The sequence below is a fragment of the Lycorma delicatula genome, chromosome 2 (assembly GCF_047948215.1).
Source record: "Lycorma delicatula isolate Av1 chromosome 2, ASM4794821v1, whole genome shotgun sequence".
Classification (NCBI taxonomy): domain Eukaryota; kingdom Metazoa; phylum Arthropoda; class Insecta; order Hemiptera; family Fulgoridae; genus Lycorma; species Lycorma delicatula.
The window spans coordinates 214,067,376-214,082,982 of NC_134456.1; the positions used below are offsets into that span (position 1 = coordinate 214,067,376).

General features: G+C 29.6%; 1 long non-coding RNA gene across 1 annotated transcript in view; it reads right to left on the reverse strand.

The window, feature by feature from the left end:
• Window positions 1-153, reverse strand: part of LOC142319641 (uncharacterized) — a 96,562-nt gene extending 96,409 nt beyond the window's left edge. Inside the window, exon 1 of the long non-coding RNA XR_012755241.1 lies at window positions 90-153. This is a non-coding gene — a long non-coding RNA (uncharacterized LOC142319641). The remainder of the gene's footprint in view (window positions 1-89) is intronic.
• Window positions 154-15,607: the final 15,454 nt, after the last annotated feature.

Consider the following 15,607-nt stretch of genomic DNA (forward strand, 5'->3'; position numbering starts at 1 on the left):
AATAAATCTGAATATTTTACGGATCACGGTAACTAAAACTACAACTAACACTATAATTGAAACTCTAATTTCATAAAATAATATTATACCTATAAAAAATCCCTTATAAACGCACGGAGTAACCAAAACATAACCATGAATGCACAGAACACACTTCTATTTACATCTGAGATTATCGGAATTTTGAAATCGATTATTCTCTAAAATACGTATCATAAAATGAAAACAACCTAGACTATCGATATCTACGAATTGTAAGCTTTAACAAAAGATACTATACGTGCGCTATAGCAATAACCAAAAAATATATGAACATAAAAACTACATACCGATATATACCGTTTTTAAGGGTTAATATTGATTTTCAGGTTAATAACTTTTTACATATTTTATTAGGGTATATTAATCAATCTAAATCTGTTATTTATTTTAAGCCATGGATAACAGTTGGGCTGTGCATTATTATTTCTCAGACAGATTATACAAAAAATGGCATAAAAATTCTCAGCCACAAAAAGATAGATGTGTAGAGTACGGCAGCTAAAATTCAACATTTTAAAAATATGAGGGAATTACTTGCTAATAATCAATGTAACATTATCAACACTATACCGTTTATGCCTACTATTAAAAATATAATGTGTAAATGGTAACGTTTCCGATTTTTAATGAATATTGTTCTTGGACCTGTTATATCTGTAATCTTTATTAATGACCAATTTTTTGCATAAATTTTATGGTAACTACAACTTTTGCAGGTGATACTGCTCTAGTACATTCATCTAAAAATCTTTATAGATTGTAAATTTAAGCTTACAGTTTTGTCAATACATTAGCTCTTAATCCTTTAAAACATTTAAATCTGGTTCAAAAACCCAATGTCTAACTTTTATCGTCTGCTTCCAACTTATTAGCTCCAATAATATACCATAATGGTGATTCAGCTCATATTCAATTAAAATGCAACTGATCAATCATCTCGGGTGAATTTTATTAAATACTTAGGGTTGATGGTAGATGACAAATTATCATTTGCACATACAAAGTGAAAAGCTATTAGCTTTTATGTACTAAAAAATTCTACCGCACAAGAAATATTTTACCAGTACTGTCCTTCAACATATCTACTTTGCATACTTTTATTATGGATAGCATTACTGGGGATCAGTATAAGAAAGACTGATACGTGGATTATGGCAGCTAAAAAATGTTTTAAAAATGAGGGAATTTTACCTGCCAAGAATCAGTGGAGAATTGTAAATCAGAAGACGTCTATCAAAAATGTGTGTATATGGTAATACTGTTTCCAATTGTGGAATTGCTAATACTTTTATGAATACTTTGTTGGAATATTTAATGAAGTTATCGGCAGTACTGGTACTGTGAATGATGTAAAATTATCATGTTTAATTCTTCCAGTTCCACTTAAATCCTATTAGTTATGAGCTTTATGTATGTGTAAAATCTCAAACCAGGTAAATGTTCACGTATTGATAAGATCTCTTCTGTTCTGGCTAAGGAAACTTCTGTTCCAGTAATCCCTATATTATCTGCTATATGCTATATATAATAATAGTCTAACGGTAAACTTCCTTCTGCCCTGAAATTGTTCTACTTCATAAACCACATTCTTTAAACGTGTTTGGGAACTATTGGCCAATTTTATTTTTTCAAAATTGCTAGAAAAACTATATAAAAAAAAAATTTGATTAGTTTATGCAAAAATATAGAGGGCGGAGTACCATTGTCCAGGCTCTGTGATTTGTAGGGAGAAATATTGAAACTCTTGCGCCATTCTTGCGATCCATTCCATTTCTGGGTCATAAAAATATGTAAGATATTTTACTGACTTCAGTCTTCATATTTATGGTATTGTAATACCTATTATGTAATGTGTGTAAACATAGTTTTAATATAAAAAAATATTTAAATACTGTGGAACACTTTAATGTCAAATTTTAACTACTCATACATTCAATTCACAGATTGAATTTTAAGTTGACTTGATTATGCAAATTATAATATATTTGCAACTAAAAAATGTTTCCGTGAGCTCAAAATGATAAAAATAAATTGTCAAACTTAAAAATTCAGTATTTACTCAAGCAAATTTATTTTAAATGAAAGTATTTTTTTCTACACAAGTCTTGTCTTACCTATTCATATTGTTTTTACTTCCCTCATTATTAGATCAGCTGTGATATCTTGATTAAAACCCGATTTCATGTTATTATTTTAATAAATTTTTTAGGGCGGAGACATACTTCAATTGAATGAAGTTTATGGAGTAAACCGATGGGAGAGCCTTGTAAATAATCAGAAATTAAATGAGAAATATTTAGATAAAGGGAAAAGAAATCTGTTGTTAGATATAACTGGTAATAATGAAGCAGTAATAAGTAACCACTGGAAACTAAAAAGAAGTAAGATTACGCATATATGTAGTAATGTTAAAAGAGGTTTTTGGATAAAAAAAAAAATCAGAAGTTTTTTATTTAAAATATTTTCTCTAAATATCTTAAAGTTTGTATCTTCTCTAAGTATCTAATTATTTGAATATTGTTCATTCTCTAATCACATTTCATCATCTGTAGAGAATTCTTCACAATATTGCAGCGTACAGTAACTACTATTTTAAATTTTTGTAAAAAAAAAAAAATAACTTTTTCACATCAAATCTGAATAGCATACTCAAAAATGTTGTCTAATTAAAATATTCTTAATGTCTACAAACTCATACTTGTTTGTAACTTATAGTACAGCATTCTGAATACTATGGATATTACAGCATTTTATGAATGGATATAAATTCATGTGACTCATTAAAAGTAAATATTAAATAATCCCAAGGCAATACACATATTTGTAAAATATATATAATTTATTTAATTCAGCAACTAAAGATTGCTATTTCCTAATTGAGAGTGACTTGTGATTCATATAAGTGGTCCATAATAATTATGATTAGGAAAAACTCAAATGTTTAGAAAATAACTTTATTATGTAAAAAACACACGCACACATATTTACTCGTATATTCAAAACAAGTGACAGACAGGTTTTACTGTATTGGATATGTTATGTATTATTTGTATAAATAATAATAATAATAATAATAATCTGTATAATAATAAATTGTTTCTCATCAATATATTGTCATATGTTAGAGCAGTACAAATTGTTAAGGGGAGGCAAAATCCCTATTTAATGTAATGTTAAGATAAGGAACATTTTCTCAGAATTTATTGCACCGATTTGTTTCAAATTTAAAAAAAAAATAGTTCTTTAGACTTTCTTATATAATCTGAGTTAATTTGGGTAAAAAAGCCACTGTATAAACTGAAAAAAAAAATTAGCACATTACTTTTAATTTCTTACATTTTTGAATTAAAAATTTTTTTATGAATTCAAAAATGTAGTTTTTAGCTTGAAAAACTAAGCTTAATTCACTGAATCGGCTGAACACCGGTAAAAATTTCAGATATATTAAAGCACTAGTTGCAGAAAAAATATACCTTAAACCACAAAAACTTACATTTACAAAAAACTTCAAAAACTACCAATTTTAATGCATCCTGGCTTCATATGCAGGTATGTTGTCAAATCTCTCATAAAGTATTCTTTTCACCAGCTTTTTTTGCTAACAAGCTTCTCTTTCAAACACAATAACTGCAGAAACAGTCCGTCTCACACCCTCGTAGTCCAAATTTTTTATCGTGTCTACAGTCCTATTTCCTGGACACACTCTTTCAAAATATTACACTTTGTAATATTTCCTCTGTTAAATATAGCTGCTGTATCCGATATTACCAGTTTTAAATGTATTTAATGCAATAAAAGTATCTTTGGGTATACGGGTCTAAATTAGACGATTTAAACTTTCATTTACATTTTGAATCCCACCACTGAAACACCTGAGATTAGCTAAGATTTTTGAGGCTAATCTAAGCTATGATTTTGAAAAATAGGTTTAATTTCTCTAAGAATGGCATGTGGAATTGTATGTTTATGCTTATATTCAACTGTATTAACCAAGGTCTCTAATTTTCAATACAGACACCATGAATCACTACCAGGTGGACACAATCTTACCCACCAGGCTGGTCTAATGGTGAACGTGTCTTCCCAAATCAGCTGATATTGGAGGTTGATAGTTCCAGCGTTTCAAGTCCTAGTAAAGCCAATTACATTTATACGGATTTGAATACATCGTGGATACTGGTGTGGTGATTGGGTTTCAATTAACCACACACATCTCAGGAATGGTTGAACTGAGACTGTACAAGACTATACTTCATTTACTTCATTTACTTCATTTTCATTCATCCTCTGAAGTAATATCTGAACAGTAATTCCTGGAGTCTAAACAGAAAAAAGAAAGGTGGACACAATCCACTGCAGGGATTTTCGTCCATACAATATTTATGGTAAGAAATACCCCAAATTGCCCGCTGCATAACAACCAAATTTCCAGAACTATTTCTTACTGCTTGCACATATTAGGTTGCAATTGGTTTATTAGTTTATCAGTTAGGCGATTCTTACCACTTTTACTTTTTAATTTACGCATTTGCTTCTGTACATATCCTGTACATTCTAAATTTTATTTTAATATTACCACATGGATTCTCTTTAGTAACTGATAACTAGCTTTTGGTATCACCATCCCTTAAATAATTAACATAACAAACATTATATTTATTAACAGATTTTATAAATAATTCATTTACGCCTTTTACTTCCATTCCTTTGGTGTGGCCTTAATAATTTTTCAGACAGGATATATTATGTTCACCAATATTTTTATTAACACAATTACAGTATTTTATCATTACATGAACATCCAAAACTTCACCAGAGTCAATGCTAGAACAATTTAGGACTTGTATCTAAGTTTGTAATTTCCAAGAAGTTGTAAACTTTTTTGTAAAAGTTACAACGGGAACAATATTAATAGGCCATTGTATAAATAAATAACGTTTTTTGGAAAAAAAAATGTTTTGATATTGTAATATAAGTTTTTCTTAATCTACATGTCTACAGGAAGAAATCCTTGGATGGTTAAGAAGACTGAAATTCTTAGGCATATTATATACTGTAGATTTTTCTACGTTGGAAAAAAACTACTTTAAATAAAGTTTTTGTTGTTGCTAGGAAAGATTAGTCCTTTATGGGACAAAATTATAATTCAGTTGTAATTCAACATGTAAAAAAATTAATTAGTCGTAGTTTGAAAACCCCTAATGTTTTGATAAATTATGTTTAATTTATCTCCTCCCCTTTTAATTAAAAATTAAATTTTTCTTGGATTTACTATCATTAATGAAATTTTCAACTTCTATGTGAACCTAAGAGAACTAAAAAAAGGAAATAAATTTACAGTTGTAAGAGTCTATTCAACACTTTGATGGTTCCAGGGACCATTAAATGAAAGTAGATATAATCTTGATCTTTTTTTTTTTCAGTTTGATACAAATAAAATTAAATAAAGATTTAAAATGTTAACCTCCTGAATCAATAAAGATTTTCTTTGATTTAGGACAGGTGAGATCAATTTTGTTTGTGCCCAAGATTTAGTTTTCATTTTAGGAATATTAACATTTTTTCTCTAAACACTGGTTCTAAGCAAGTAAATAATGAAAAAAAAATCTTTTTAAACAGGAGACTGCTATGTTATTACAAACCTTATAGTTGTATTTTTAATAATTTCGTTATAATTTGTCCTAAATGGTTTCCTTGAAATTATATTTTTTTATATTTTTTTTAATGAAAGATACTTCCTTTAAATATTTAACATTAAATGATATTTCAGTTGTTTTGATTTCAGTTAATTTAGTTAACTGTTGATTTAGTTAATTTAGGGTAAGTTTCAATAGATGAGAGTTCCAACGTTCAAGTCTTAGTAAAGGCAATTATTTTTATACAGATTTGAATACTAGAACTTTGGTGGCATTCTTGGTGTTCTTTGGTGGCTTTCAGTCCTTTCTTTCTTTTTTTTCCTGTTTAGCCTCCGGTAATTACTGTTTAGATAATTCTTCAGAGGATGATTGAAGATGATATGTATGAGTGTAAATGAAGTGTAGTCTTGTACATTCTCAGTTCGATCATTCCTGAGATGTGTGGTTAATTGAAACCCAACCACCAAAGAACACCGGCATCCACGATCTAGTATTCAAATCCGTGTAAAAATAACTGGCTTTACTAGGACTCTTAACGCTGTAACTCTCGTCTTCCAAATCAGCTGATTTGGGAAGACGCGTTAACCACTAGATCAACCCGGTGGGTTTCTTTGGTAGTTGGGTTTCAATTAACCACACTTCTCAGAAATGGTCGATCTGAGACTGTACAAGACTACACTTACATTCATACATATCATCCTCTGAAGTAATTCCTGACGATGATTCCCGGAGGCTAAATAGGAAAAAGGTTTCAACAGATGCAACGTAATAAGTAATTTTAATTATATGTTATAATTTACCTGAAAACATTATTTTAATTAATTTTTTTTAATTATAAATTTACCTAGAAGATTTATTTATTGTTATTGATGAATTGTTTTACCCGGAATCAGGGTAAAACAGACAGACTTTATTCTTTATCTGTATATTATTACCATGGGTGCCAAATAGGTAAAAATCTGGGAATATTCGGAGGTTAATGTCGGTTTTCAATGTACACCCAGGTATAATTTATTTTTATCCTTTTTACTTTTCTGGGGAATATAGCTAAGGGTAAAATATGATCTTATTGTCAAAAATGAGTATATTCAGGATATAGAAACCTATTGTTTTTTGCATATTTTGCTCAAATATCTCTTATTTTTATGGCAATTATTATATTACTTTTTCAAAATTCGTTACGGTGGATATTGTGGGCTATCGCCAAAAAAAAATTTTGTTTTCTTCAGAAACATTTAACAAAAATTTTATTTAAGCAAATTTGTTACCTAAAATGCAAATGACAAGTAATTCAAAAAGTGGGGATTGATTTTTTATTTTTACTTTATATGAAAGAAATATGTTTTTTTTTTGTCTATTTTCCTTTGGTTTAAATATTTTTGATAAATTTCACGAATGGTTTATACTTCAAACAGAAGAAAGCTGTCAAGAAATTTATACATTTTTTTTTCTAATTATAATAATTATACATCCCGAATCTAAAATGCATTTTTTTTTCTACTTCAACTTTTATTGAAGGGGGTGCTAAGAGAAAACTACTTAAGAAAATTTATTAAGATTTAACATACATATAAATATTTTTAGAAAAGATTTCTTAGAAAATTTATTTCCCACCTCTAATATATATATATATATATATAAATTTATATATATTAAATAAAAATTATATATAAATTTATATATATTAAATTTATTTTAACATGATGAGCCCAATGGGTTCATCTAGTAGTTAACTCATCGTCACAATGTCAGTTGTTTAACAGCAGATTTTCAAAGTTTAAGGTTCCGAGGTTCAAATCCTAGTAACAGTTAGTTATTTTATACGGATTTGAATACTAAATAGTGGATACCGGTGTACTTTGGTAGTTAGTTGGTTACTTTGGTTGAACCTAGTAGGGTTCAATCAATCACACATCTCAGAAATGTTCGACCTGAGTCTGTACAAGACTATACCTCATTTCGTGTCCTACACCCACACAAAAAGTTCAGGAAGTAATCAAGGGAAGGAGTTCCCAACTTAGGCATAAACCATCAGCCAGTAAAATGAAAAAAGAGAATAAAGGAAACATTAAAAAGCCTTAATCTAATTTGAGACAAGTCGAGTTTTGAAGTATTATCATTTACACCCTTGTCATTTTGTGTTTCTTTGGGATTTAAAAAACCTTTGACAAGTTATTTATTAGATGATCTTCTGACTATGTTGCTAGTGTTCTTATCAGGGGGGAAAGAAATTTTTTTCTCTTTAACATGGAAAGGGCTAATGACCACAGAAGTTGATTCTTCAAAACCTCAAAAAAAAAATAATAGTCTGAGGTAGATAATCCTTACATTTTAAATATACCATCTACGTTCCACATCCAGGGCAGGAACAGCTGTTAAGTACTGTACATGTAGCTGACTAACAGAAATTTACAAACACCAAAATTTTCATATATTTTATGTTAACACAAAAGCTTACTTGAATTTTAGTACCCATGTGACATCTGCTGCTGAAGGAAAATAACTATAATTGCACTTTATGACTCAATTTGGTGGCAAAATAGTAACAAGCAAGTTACAGCTAAATTTGCTAAACTCTCTACTGACAGTAGTCAGGTACGTATGGTATAGTGAAGAGGGTTGTTAATACTATTTTAAGCTTCCAACTCTATAGAGAAAAAATATTATGTAACAAGCAATATGGAAAAGAATGTTTAACCATTGAAAAAGGCTTTGGACACATGAAACGTTTCTACATATTTATGCTGTTAAAATTGGACGAAGTTTCTACAATTGTGTTTTTAAATAAATGAAATTAAAGTTTAACATTTAAACACAAGTCTATACAAAATATTTACTTAGAAAAAATTAATATTTACTTCAGTACTGCCAGATCTATTTTCTTGTGATACCAAAAGTTTAATTACTCAAAATCAAGTTAATACTTTCACTTTAAAATTTACAATACATTTTCAAAGATAACGCATTAAAGCTAATCTTGCAAGAATTTATAAGTTTATGGTTCTTTCTAAATGTATATGAAATATGTAAAATAGCTATTTTGCCGTAATAAGTTATCATTCTTTTAAAATTATAATGGATAATTGTACTACATTATATTACACCATAAATAAAATCAATTTAAATAAAACAAGCCTGATCATCATAAATAAATAATTAAAAAGTTATCAATAATAAAAAATAATTTTAAGAACACACAATTGTAATTGTAACTCATTATAAAATAATTAATAAATAGAAACATAAATAACAGTACCAAAAAACTACATAACCTCGATTTTTACACACTTGCAATTTTATTCACAACAAATCTATCTCCCAACCAGTTTGTCTACAGGCAATTATTCATTTGAAAAACATGTTTAAATTATAATTTTAGTGTGGTTCTTCTAGTATTTTTACATTTAAAATAAAATTGCAGTTCTTATTATTGGTTTATAAAATAACTCGTAATCGCTGGTCAATCATAAGAATAAAAAAAAAAACAAACTGAAACATGTAGCAGTTATTTAAATTATAATAACCAGAAAAGAAAATATTGACTACATTGTCAATTTTAAAATTAAATCAAGATAAGAACGAACTATTGGTTCTTAAATGACCAGCAGAAAGGTAAAAGGCATTTGAAAGATTGTTTTAACCCAAGAAATTAACTGATAGTACGTTAAAAATAAATCTCTTACATAAGCCTCTATGCATTTCCGAATCAACTATATGACTTCAGTTTTACAAAAGATATTATTATTTTAATATATTAAATGAGTCCAGTCAGTTAACTAAAAGATCCTCTCACAATTTTTGTTTATATGTGTATGTGTGTGTGCACATACACACACACACACACACACACACACACACACACACACTCCTAGATAAAAAAAATAATACTGAGAAATATTTACTTTACGACTAGAAAACCATAAAATGAATTATTAATAAGTTTATAAATCTTCTTCTTGCTTGTAATTACCAAAAAAGTATCAAATTCATAGATTACATACCTTCGTGAACTAAACGAAAGTCAAACTAAATTTAAAGAAATTGGAATATATATTGAATTGGTGTATTAAAATTTTTATTTATCTTTATAAAAAACTTTAATGTGGTAAGGTCAATATAATATCGATTTTTGATAAGTCAAAATTTGATTTCTTAAAGTGGTTATAATTGATTAATTATAACTTATTTTGGATTTGGTTTATATATGATGTTAACAACACTGATTACTGTGATTGCCCAAATTGGGTTCATCACAATATGACAGAATAATTACATATATAAGTGGGTTACAAATGAGGAATTTTATATGTTCAAAATACAATGAATCCAAAAAAAGTACACATTAAATGTTAAATTTCAAAAGTATATACATAAAAAATAAGCAAAGTTATGAATTTATCTGCAAAGATTACATGTCAGTTAAGAATTCTTCAAAAATATATCTTCATAATGATATGCAAATGTATATTCATTAATAAGAATAACAGATTCAATAACAGTATTAGTAAAGGTTTATTAAATTCCAGAATTTTAAACAGTACATAAGTGAAATTTTAAAATGTTTAGATAAAACTATTAAGTACATCAAGATATTAAGTACAACAATTAGAATCCCATTTTAAACTGTTTAACAAAATGTTTTTATTTATTCAGTTTAGATTTCTTATTAACTTGAGTATTAGGAAGTAATTGTTCATTAGAAAAGATTTTAATAATTTCAGTGAGGACAAAGCGAGGATCATGTTTGCTTTTGTCAGACGAAACTACATATAAGCAAGTTACTTACTATAAAAAATTTAGTGTAAATCCATCATAAAAATTACAAAACAATGTTCCACCAGCAATACTTGATTCCTTACCTTTTCAGCTAAATTAATCGCCTACCTGATTTTACAGTTAATTCAAAGCTAGTCAGGTGAATGAAATTGTTTTTCCTGTTATACAAAGTAGATAGCGTTCAATAATGTTATCAATTATGTGTGTGACCTTTCCATTGTGAAAAATCTTTCAGTTGACCTTCTTTCAGATTCTTTTATTATAAGCTACTCATGGAAGTTGTTCAATATATAAATAATAAAAAATACTTCAGAAACAATAAAGTCATGTTCTCTGGTTTCAATACTGTTTAACATTCTGGTGTTTAATGAACATTTACAGATATTATTATTAAATCTGTTACTCTTATTAATGGATACATAGTTTTTATCATTATAAAAGTATATTATTGAAGAATTCTTAGTTGACATGTAATCTTTGCAGATTAAAAACACGACTTTCTTTCAGAAACAAAAATTGTATTTATTCGTAATAATCAGATGAGGGAAATATATTAAAATAATGAACCACCAACTCTAACCCTAAAAGATGAAGATGGTAAAATTTCACATGATAATAAACAAAACTCTGAAATATTAGCAAAATTATTCAAAAAACTACTAAATTATGAAGAACCCAAAGAACTCTTTCAAAATGACACAATCACACTTATCAAATCAAACCAAAAACCAATTAACCCAGCTACACTAAAGAACTAAACCGAGCATTCAAAGAAATGAAAAATCACAAAGCAAGTGGGGAAGACCAGGCAGTGGTAGAACTTTGAAAATACTCCTCCAAGGAAACTAAACAATCACTCAAAAAAAAAAAAAAAATTAACCTAAACACTGGACTACTGCACTCACACACCCACTACACAAGAAAGGAGAAAAAATAAACTCCGAAAATTACAGAGGAATTTCACTATTATATTGTAGATATAAAATATTCTCAAGAATGATCTTGAATAAAATAAAAGATCAACTTGAAAATGAACTGGGAGAATATAAGGGGAATTTAGACCATGGAGAAGCTGTCCTGAATCAATAATCACTCTCAAATTAATAATGGATGTACACAAAATGAAACAAAGATAACTAATAAAATCATTCATAGATTTCCAAAAAGCCTACAACAGTACTCATAGACCAGCAATGCTGAAAATACTAAGAAACCTAGGATTACACCTGAAACTAGTAAAAATGATAGAATTCACGTTAACTGACACATATTCCAAAATAAAATTCAGAGGAGAAACATCAGAACCATTTCTAATCAAAACAGGTTTAAGGCAAGGAGATGGACTACCCCCACTACTCTTCAACTGCACCCTAGAATATGTAATGAGAGAATGGTACAAAAAAGACCCACCACACGTACAATTGAAGCAAGGAAACATGTAAACCATATCAAAGTAAACTGTCTAGAACTTGCAGATGACCTAGCGTTTCTAGCCGATAACATCGTAAAAGCTAGAATCCAAGTAACTTCATTGGAAGAACTAGCAGGAAAAATAGGCCTAAGAATATCATATGAAAAGACTAGAATAATGGCCATAAATCCTCTGATATTGAACTACATAATCATAAATGGACACAAAGTCGAGCTAGTTGAATGGTTTAAATATTTAGAAGAAAATATCACACATGACCTCAAAGAAAAACTAAACTGGAAAGAAAGAACATAAAAGCTCAGTTATGCACAAAATACCACTAAAAAAACATATAACAAAAGATGCATCTCATAACAAACTCAAACATTACAAAACTGTAATCAGACCTATAATATCATATGGAAGCGAAACGCCCTTTAAACTAAGATCCAACATTTCCTATTCAGCAGAGATGCAAAGAATAGAAAGGAGAATTCTAAGAACTTGCATAAATAAAGACGACTTATTGATGGGGGAGAATGGAGACTCATACCAAACCAAGAGGTACATAAAGACATAGAACCAGCTCTAGACTACTTTAGAAAGAAAAGAATCTCTTTCTTTAGACACATAATAAGAACAGAACCAAACAGGCTTATCAGGAAACTGATTGGGAAATACTGGAAAATATCCAAAACATCAACCTGGATCACCGAAACTAAACAAGATATGCAAGAACTAGAAATTATAATAGAAGATTCACGAAACAAAACTGACAATATAAAAATTCTAAAAGAACCACTTCGAAGAATTAAACTGATTGTAAGAAAACAATCCATCACAGATCAAGCTATGGAATAGGATTCTGTAAGACTACTACAAACACACCATTACTGGGTTGAAATGAATTAAAACTGTATTGTTAAGCCTTTTTCCCTGTAAAGAGCCTGGAAATGGTTCTGGTATTACAAGGGATAATCAGGAAGTAACCTACGTATTTTTATCTATTTTTCGATATAATCACAAAGTTTTTCTAAACACTTTTCATACTTTGTGACAAGTTTTTTAATTCTACTCATAAAAATTTCATCCTATTTCCTTCAACCATTTAAGAACTGCTTCTTTCAGTTTATCAACACTAGGGAATCGCTCCCCTCTCAGATTTCAGTTGAGAGGACCAAAAAGGTGGTAGCCACAGGTTGCTAGGTCAGGGCTGTAAGATGGATGAGACCGCACTTCCCACTTGAATTTTTGCAGTAACTCTTGTGTCACATGAGCTGAATGAGGAGTAGCGTTGTAGTGAGGAAAACCGACCCCATCACTCAGTTTTCTGGGCCTTTAATGGCTTTACGCAATCTTTTTAAAGGCTCACAGTAAGATTTGGCATTGATTATTGTTCCTTGGGGTATAAATTTACTTTAAATAACTTCCTCAGAATCGAAAAAGACTATCAACATAACCTTTCGAACACGTGGGGATGTTTTCACTTTTTTTGACTGGGGCAAATGTTTGTGTCTGCATACATGTGATGCTTGTTTAATCTCAGGAGTGTAATGAAGCATCCAGCTCTCATCCCCTGTGATGATTTTTTTGTTTCAAAAATTGTTGACCAGTCCTGGAATAATGTTGAAGAAAAGAAAGAGCATACGCAAAACATTGATGTTTGTGGTTGCTGGTCACAACAACAGATGTGGCACCATCTTGCACACATCTTACGGTAACCAAGCTGATAGTGAATAATCGCACATATCACAATAAACACACTACCATATCTGATGTTAAGTTCACTTACAATCTCATTAATTTTAATGTGCTGGTTACTCAAGACAATTTCATTCACGCATTCCGCGTTTCCCATTGTGTTTGAAGTTGAACACCCGGTATGCAGTTCATCACTCACATTTGTTCTTCCGTTTGTGAACATTGGTACCACTTTGTGACCATGGGACATGACATTGCATTTTCACCATATAGCTCAACAGTTTAGTGATTAATTTCACAACAATTGTAATTTTTTGCCCACAAGAATTGAACTATTGAACACACTTCTATGCTGGATGAAACCTCTAGAGAACATGCCATATTGACGACACTACCCACATATTGAATGTTGTACAGAATTGTTGCTGGGGGACTGTGAAGACAACACAACCAGTGCTGCCACCACAAGATATTAATATATCCCTTTCAGTCCAACAACAATGCAAGGGTGTAACTTATTTTTTGATCCAGCTCTTGTACATTACCAATAAAATATTACAGTACTGGAATCAATTTCTAAATAACAAAGAGTCCTATGGAATAACAACTTCCACCCAATTTGAAAATAGTTCTTTATCATATTTAATAATTCTTAATTGTAAATGTAAACTATTATTCTTCATGTAAACAATTAGCATATCTTCACACAAAATTATTATTCCTGTACATTTATTAATTGATATATACTCAAATTCACTTCACAGACCTTAATTAATAATAAATAAGTTAGTAAATTTTCAGGTATATTATATAACTAAAATACAATTTAAAAAAATAATTTACAAAATGATCAAATTGCTCATTAAGCCATTCTAGTTGATCGTTATCGTTTTTTGATAGCACTATTAAATATATCTTATGAAAATTTGGACATGATCTCATAAGCTTTTCTATTAGAACTTTGCCTAATAATCCTGTACCCCTAGTAATTACAGTAACTTTATTAAATATTTCACTTTACTTTATAAAATTCCTTCCCGATCAGATAAAGAGATGATTTAAATAGACCTAACCTCTGGAGAGAAATTTGTGGTAAAATCTTAGAGATGTACTAGCTTTGTTGGCCATAATAAAGATAAAGGTTTAGTAAATATATTATACATAGATTATGCATGATCATCATCTCTATTCTTCTTAATAGAGATCTGTGTGGAAGAGCTCTCTGGATAGAGATCTTAAATGGAAGAATGTGGGTGAAGTATATAAGACAGATTACTGAGGATGTAGGACGTAGTAATTACATTGACGTTTAAAAGTTATCATGAAAGGAAAGGAATGAAAAATAGAAATTAGTCAAATGCCTAATGAATGAATATGAAGTATGCTCAGAAAAATACCAGATTTTATTTTTTTAATCATTATTAATAATTTCACAGATAATTGATTGGTTCTTGTCCCCTTCAAATTACTTTCCTTCCCAACTCACACCCTTTTTTCAGTGGTGTTTACACTTCGCGAAGCAGTCCTGGATTGTTTCATTTGAAATGGCCATTTAAGTTTGTTATGAATTTGCTTTAAAGTCATCAATGGCCTATAGGTGGCATCCTTTCATAACTGATTTTAATTTTGGAAATAAGAGAAAATCATAAAAAGCCAGGTCTGGCGAGAAGGGTGTTTGAGGGAGGAGAGTCATGTGATTTTTGGCACAAAATTGATGAATTGACAAAGCTGAGTGTGTGGGCACATTGTCTTGGTGAAGGAACCATGAATTGTTTCACCACAACTCTAGTCTTTTTTTGTGGATTTTTTCTCACAACCATTGTAAAACTCCTTGTTAGTATGCACAGTTCACTGTTTAACGTTGAGCCAAGTATTCAAAATGTACAATCCCATTGAAATTGATAAAACAGAGAGCATAACTTTGACATCAGATCGAGACTGACATGCTTTCTTGGGTTGTGGAGATCTTTGAAGCTGAAGTTTGATCTTGATGAAGTTGTTTGAGTGCGTATTATTTCTACATGTTAAATATGTAGAAAAC